The sequence below is a fragment of the Rutidosis leptorrhynchoides genome, chromosome 10 (genome assembly GCF_046630445.1).
Source record: "Rutidosis leptorrhynchoides isolate AG116_Rl617_1_P2 chromosome 10, CSIRO_AGI_Rlap_v1, whole genome shotgun sequence".
In the NCBI taxonomy this organism is placed as follows: Eukaryota; Viridiplantae; Streptophyta; class Magnoliopsida; order Asterales; family Asteraceae; genus Rutidosis; species Rutidosis leptorrhynchoides.
The window spans coordinates 39045523-39053692 of NC_092342.1; the positions used below are offsets into that span (position 1 = coordinate 39045523).

The 8170-nt window shown below is 32.9% G+C and overlaps 1 long non-coding RNA gene across 1 annotated transcript; it reads right to left on the reverse strand.

The window, feature by feature from the left end:
• Positions 1-3876: 3876 nt before the first annotated feature.
• Positions 3877-6941, reverse strand: LOC139873154 (uncharacterized). Its single transcript, XR_011767277.1, has 3 exons — positions 6886-6941; positions 5755-5832; positions 3877-4198 (listed from the first exon to the last, which is right to left on the reverse strand). It is a non-coding gene; the product is annotated as an uncharacterized lncRNA (long non-coding RNA).
• Between the last annotated feature and the right edge of the window lie 1229 nt (positions 6942-8170).

Here is an 8170-nt window from a genome sequence, read left to right on the forward strand (position 1 = left end):
AATATGGGTTGATTGAAGAAGTTTTAATATTAAATTAGTTTAATGGATCAATTGGAACATACGGGTAAAAATAGGAAACAAATGGGTCAAAAGATAACCCAAATTGTACTTTAACTTTCAGCTTCATCAACATATCTCGCTCCCTAAACACTAAACCCTAAATCTAACCCTTAAATATACTAAACCCTAAACTCTAAACCCTAAACGCTAATCAATAAACCCTAAAACCTAAACCCTATAACCTAAACCCTAAATAATAAATTCTAAAATCTAAACCCTAAACTGTAAAAAAATAAACCCCAAACACTAAATCATAAAATCTACACACAAAACTCTAAACCCTAAACCCATCCCTCTAAACCCTAAACACTAAACCCTAAATCATAAACAAAGGGTCGTCGTGAGTTGTATTGGGTCAAAGAAAAAAAAATTGACCCAATTACCTGACCCACCCATCTGCCATCGCTGATGAGAAGCACAAAGCTACCGTTGTGTTGTAATATGCGAGTCTCCTATATATATTTATCTCTTCGTGTCCGACAAGGGCCAAGTTTGCAATCAAAACAGACCAAACAAAAAAACCTGGAGCGAAGTAGTCAGCGACAAGTCCACTGACAGGTATGACCCGTATACCTTGAGGATCCATTCTGGTATTGTTCTCTAGTGATGAATATAACATACGATTACACAGGTACACTATATATCCAACCCATGTTCATATACGTGGTTAATATAATTAAACTGCTAGACCTGAAGCAGGCTCTAATTTGGATAGAAAATCAAATTACTAATCTTTACAAATGAATTTAGATGACTACAGTTTGGATGCAAAAATATACCTTTTGTAAACTTCACCAAACATTCCGCCCCAAAGATATTTACGAAAGAAATCATGGTTCATGTTATACCTGACAATTGTGAACATACTCCAGAAAAGAAAGAGTACGGGGTAGAGATAACTTTCTGTATTTTTGACCTTATGAGGTTTCTGAAGAAAAATTATTTCCCCATATAGAAGCTTTAAACCGATAACCAACAAAAAATATATGCTTCAAATCAGATAATGACAACACTTAATTATAAACACGAGTGAAATAATGAGAATAGTAGAGAGTACTCAATAAAAGTCACGACCGAGTACTCCGAGTAGCAATTTTTGTAACCTTGCTTTCACTTTACAATTCTATCAAAAGCTTAAATCCATATACAATCCATTGGGTAAGTCAATTATCAATATTTGGCCACCTCTACCCGACAACAAAAAGAACATTAACTGAGTTAGTAATAATTTTTTTTTTTTTTTTGAACAGCAACAAAAATATATTATTACTTTCAGGAAATCAAACTACAAGACATAATACTAAGTCCCTACCAAAATTCTAGAGACTATACATGATAATGCTAAAAACTACTGGACTTAAGTATCTAAAAAATATAAAAACCTCATGCTGAGGTAGCACGAGGCAGAATACATCAGTTTAAAATTATGCATGTAGATAAGATCGCGGGTTAACAAGCCACTCGTGCCAATCTAATTGCTTTCCTTTTATTCTCCTAGACACCCACTCGAAACTAAGTACTTGAATCTCGCTAAGAGTAGAAGCAACACTTGACAAGTTATTTTTGAAGACTTTGTTGTTCCTGCACTTCCATAAGATATAACCACACGTCCATTCGACCGCTTGCCAAATTTTTAAACCGAGATCCGTCATTTGCACATTGGAGTTCCCTTCGAAAGCTTCGGTGGTACTGAGGTTACAAAACGATCCAAGCCCCCACCATTTAAAAATTCTTGTCCATACATCAAGAGCAAACTAACACAACACCAAGGAATGATCAATTGTTTCGATATTATCGTCACAAATTGGACACCGAACCGAATGTAAGTCCACCCCACGTTTATCCAATTCAACGAGTACCGGGATTCGTTTGTTAAGGGCCCTCCAAATGAATATTTCTACCTTTGTGGGTACCAAATAATTTCGCAAAGTTTCCCGACCACCTCTTCCCTCTGTTAGAAATTTCTCCTCAATTAATTTTTGAAGTTTTTTTGTTGTGAACTTACCCGTTGACGAACACGCCCATTTCCAGGAGTCCACTGCGTTACCTGAGTGACGAAAAAGAGTGATTAAGTTAGTGATTTCCTGCAGCTCCCCGTTTGCTCTTCCTCTAATGCTTCTGCACCATTCCCATTTAATCTGACATCTTCCATCACTGCTCCAAGACACTCGATCTGAGACTTTTGCGTCCTTATTTACCTCCAATCTGAACAGCCTGTTAAACTTTTGCTTGAGTTGCACGTCTCCAACCCATGTATCCTGCCAAAACGAAGTTCTCGAGCCACTTCCCACAATTTTCTTAATTGAGTCGCGAATGGGGATACCAAGATCAGTAGTATTCGAGACTGCCTTCATAATGCTCATCCATGTACCTGCAACACTTGGGCCAGCGTAAGAAGTAAAGTGATCCGCCCCACCCGAAGGCCCATATATACTAATGATGATTTTGGCCCACAAGGAGGAAGACTCGGTATGGAACCGCCACCACCATTTGCATAATAAGGCCAAATTTTTACACTTTAGTGAGCCTAGGTTCAGGCCACCATCACAATAAGGTAGCATGACTTTTTCCCACTTTATCCAAGGAATTTTTTTTCCCAACCCGGAAACCCCCCAAAAGAACTCTCTTCTCACTCTCTCAAGTTCATGGATCACTCTTTGCGGGGTAAGGAAGATTGAAAAGTAATACAATGGGAGACTCGTGAGGACCGATTTTATGAGAGTTACACGACCCCCGAATGAGATCGAACGTGCTCTCCAATCCGATAACTTGCTTTTGAGCTTGTCAATCACCACTTTCCAATCATTCATTTTATTCATTTTTGAACCAATAGGTAGACCAAGATAAATAAATGGAAGCGTCCCAATGCTACACCCAAAAGCACTTGCTAGAGTGGTGACTTCGTTTCTATCTACCCCAATTCCGAAGATACAACTCTTCCCCATGTTGATTTTGAGGCCCGAGGTGTATTCAAAACATTTGAGAAGGCTCATGAGGTTTCTTAGATTTTCGGAACTCCACTCCCCGAAGAATATCGTATCATCTGCGTATTGGAGATGAGAGACAATTATTTTATCATTTCCCACTTCAATGCCATTAAAGAGATTCCTTTCAACCGCCGCCTTTGCTAGTATATTAAGCCCTTCTACCGCTAATATAAAAAGGAATGGTGACAACGGATCTCCTTGGCGAACTCCCCTCCCCATTGTGAATTCGATAGTGGGTGAGCCATTTACTAAAATTGAAATCGAAGACGAGCTAAGGCATGCATAAATCCATTTGCACCATTTATCCCCGAAACCCATGCTCTTCATTACTTCCATTAAAAAATCCCAATTAAGGGAGTCAAAAGCCTTTTCAAAGTCGACTTTAAAAATTAAACCTTTTCCTCGGGACCGTTTAATATAATCCACAGTTTCGTTTGCGACAAGAACACTATCGAGGATGAATCTATTTTTTAAAAATGCGCTTTGTTCCACCCCGATTACACTCGGGATGACCTTTCGAAGTCTGTTTGAGAGAGCTTTTTAAACGATTTTGTAAAAGCTTCCAAATAGGCTGATGGGCCGATAATCATTTAGGCTAAGTGGATCTTTAATTTTCGGGATCAAGGTGATAAAGGATGCATTGCAACCTTTTGATAACTCACCTTTCTCCCAAAACCAAACTGAGTTAGTAATTATTACAATTAAAAAAATCATCTGAATTTTCTAATACTTTCGCCAAGAAGTCGATATCAAGTTATAAACATCAGCTAATGTGGCCATTTTAACTCTAACAATTAAGATATATGCTTGTAAAGATGAAGGGATTAGGTGTTCCTTAACATTTACCATTTTTGAATGGAATTTATAAAAGTTTGTCCAGTTATTAGAAAACAAAATAAACCTTCCTAAACACAATGTCTTGAATTTTGTAAAAGTATACAGTTAGTATTAAACAAAGTCAGCCATATACAATATACAATAAGCATAAATACTTGTGACAAGTACCTGCCTCTTGTAATTACAGCCTTAACTTGTTCATAAACCAAATCAACACCAACATGACATGCCTCTTTGTAATGGCTTTACGACTCTTTGCTCAATTAATTGATAACTTTCACTTCATGATCTTATTGGTCTTCTCTTTATGAACACTATAGAACAAATATCAATCAACAAATAAACATTTCAAATACAGACCTTTAGTAAATTGCATTTAGTAACTTGTAAAAGCTTCGTCAACTTGAACTGATAAGAACTTAAAATTAGATCTTAGTAGAAACAGTCCAAACATAAAAATAACAGGAAATTGAATGTAACACACGATCATAGTTAAAGCCTTAAAATCAGGTTATATCTATAACAATTATCTAAGCATATAACTAAAATGACCCCATTAAATATAGTCAAATCTCCATCTCACTCTCACTAAGAAGCAAAAAGATAGATAAGAAAAAAAAAATATGGTAAACACGTTTGAGCCATGAAATTAAAAAACAAACCTGATAGTAAAAACATCGCAGGACATGAGATGGAGAATCACGATTTCATAGACAAATACTCCATATGTAACCCCAATCGATCTCCCTAATCTATCAAATATTGTAACCTTAACCTATCAATTTAGGAGCATCTCTAATGATTCGCGTGAGCGTAATATGTATCCATTAGAATTATTATACCCTTAATTATATTTATAATAATAATATAAGTTTAACTTCATGTAACTTTATTAAACAAACAAAGTGTTTTGGATTGTGTGTGAGATCACCTCCTTTACAAAGATTATTACTCTTCATGTGTGTTATAGACTTTTAGCGTACTTCTATCTCTGGTTACATATGTAATTTTACAAGGTCAGTGACGTATACCCGGAAGGCCGGAAGATGGATACGTAACGAACTTTTTTGTAAGGCAGAGATTTAAAGATAATTTTTCGTCGATGCTTATCAAACGCGGGCGATGAAACAAACACAAAAGTGGCTGCTTTGTCAACATATTAGGGTTCTATTGAAACCTTAAAGCATTAATGTTTGATCCCTAATTACCGAACGAAGGTATGATGTTTCATATAATTTTCAATCAAAACCTAACATCTAAACCCTAAAATCTAAACATAAAATCCTAAATCTAAACCCTAAACCCTAAACCCTAACCCTAAACCCTAAGCCCTAGAATGTAAACCCTAAACTCTAACCTAAACTCTAAACCCTAAATCTAAACTCAAATCTCTAAACTCTAAACACTAAAATCTAAACCATAAACACTAAATCTAAACCCTAAACAACATGTGAATTCTAAAGAGAAAAGAAGCTTATGACCACTTATAATGTACAATGATACTGATCTAATACCGTTATGAGTTATCAACATTCCTAAACAACTTGTGGACAAAATTTCTCTATTATTAGGAAGAAAAAAAAAAACCTCAAAAAACAATGGCATGTGGAAAAAAAACATCATGCAGTTGTTATTTAGCCATCTTAAAAGGATATACCCATCATGTATACTACAAAGTTGTCAAGTTAAGCATAAGCAACGGGGTAAGACGAAGATGAAGATAAAATCCAATGCATAGAGCAACATGAATACCTTTCCATCATGTATTCCACCAAATGCATTGATGTAAATAACACCTGAATACTTACCCTTTACACGTGCTCCAATTACGCAAAAAATAAAAAATAAAAAATCGTTAAAAGTTACTTACAAAGACACCATCAGTTTTAGCAAGCATCCAATGCGTGTTCGCATTGAGCCTCTTCATATGTTTCTTCAAGCTTCCTGCCTTCAATACATCATGTGTTATTTATGATTAACTTAAACCAACAACGAATACCTAATAATCAAATCAAATTGTTAATATTTACTATATATAATGATAAATACTTTGATAATAAACCGTTTTTCCCCAAAACATTAAAACATGACAAAATTGACTTGATGCATCTAGGTTTCATATGCAAGCTTCATATTGCCAAAATAGGTATAGGGTATTATAATATATAAATATTTTAACAACTAATATAAAAACAGGGTATATGGGGAGAGTAAGCCCTCTTTCAATACCTAACCTCATTCATTGTAACATTACCCTTATCTCGTATCTGATTGCCTTGTTCTCATGGGCGAAAGAGAAATAGTTGTTTACCAAGCCAAACCTTAGCGGGATGCATGAGAACTTATATGAACAGTTGCACACCATTGGGGAGCAACAGCTGTGCTTAGAAGAAGATCATGTGACCCTCCCATGATTAAATTACTAAACTATGCAATGAGAGAAGTCTTTCTCTGAACACAATCATAACCCTGTTATTAAATGTCACAACTTCATCGACCTAAATCATGAAATTTGAAAGTGTGAAAGAAGAAAAACGGGTAGACCAAAACACATACTATAATAGGTTTGGTTGTCTTGTTGGCTTTTATTTACCATTTTGTTGGATAGCAGTACTTCCAATGCCAGTTTATGAGCAATACTTATATGTGATATTCAAAAAGTAGCCATCAAAGACAAAAGTTTATAAATTTGTATTTAGATATATATTTAAAATTGGTCATAAACTGATATGATACTTTTAATTTTTACTTTATACATATAGGAAAGGAACCACAAGTGATTATTATCAGAAATCAAAAACAGTAATAGAAGTAGTGAAAAACCAATGGAATATAAACTGAATAATATAATAATGATTTGGGGTTACGTAGATTCATCTTTGTCATGAATATGGTAACATTCAAATTGGTACTTGCTTTCCGATAAAACAAACAACAAAAATTGTAAGAAAATCACTGGATTCATTAACAAAATTCGAAGATGATAAAACATATAACTTACGTAGATTGATTCAAGGAAATCCGTAGTATATCTTCCCAAATCGATCAATCAAAATCCGTAGATTGATTCAAGGAAACCTAGAAGTGCTTCCGTGTTTTTACAATTTGAATCAAATCAATTCAAACGAACCGTAACAAATTGAAACAAATCAAATTCAAAGTTGTAAGAATCAATGAATAAGAATCAATTTTATCAACGTATCAATTCAACAGTTAAGGCATAAACGTACCCTATACCTTGAATAAGAGATCCGATTAATCTTCAAACAAATTTCGGGAATCGATTTAATCGGCTAATCGGTGATTCATAAACGTACAATCTTGAACCTATTATATGAGAGAGTATTAGATCTTGTATATTTGATAACTACCAATTGAACGAAACCCCTAATTTTGTTAGAAGCGACAGTGTTTTTTTATTAAAAGGATATTTTAGGGATGCGGTGTTTTTTTTATATGATTAAGGATATTTTTTAGCTAATTGATTTATTATAATGTAATTTTTTAATCTAATGGTAAATGGTAAATGGTAATTAAGGGGGTTTTGAAAATATTTATTAGCTAATTGAGACTCTATTTTAATGTATATAATGAATAATGATAGTGATTAATATAGTAAATTTCTCATTAAAATATTTGCATGTATAATATAATTAGTATTATTTAATATTTTAAAATATAATAGTAAGTAATATTATGGCATTAGTAATAAATATATATTTTTACATAAATATCTTTTACTTGTTAAAGTAATAATTATGATAATATTAAAATAATGATAGCAATACTAATATTAAGATTTAATAATGATATTGATAATAATAATTTTGATAATAACATTAGTCATTTTATTTGTAGTAATAATAACATCATAATTAAAATATGGTAATAATAATAAATATATTAATAACAATGATAATAATATTTATAATTAGATAATAATAATGATAATAATAATATTAGTAATAATAATAATACTTATTAATATCTTAAGAACTTAACGGTTTTATATCTATACGTACATATATATAGATACTTGGTTTATAATATGCACGACCATAGTTATGTTATTCATATCCTAATCAATATAAACCTTGTATTTATCTAAATACTTAACTTATTCAAGATCATAAGATTTTTCATAATTTCCAAGTTTAGTCCATAAACTGATAATACCTAATAATAATAATAATCCTACTTGTAACTATAATAATAATAATAAATAATACTTAATACTTATATTAGTGATAAAATTATATTTTTAATGTTAATAATAATATTAGTAA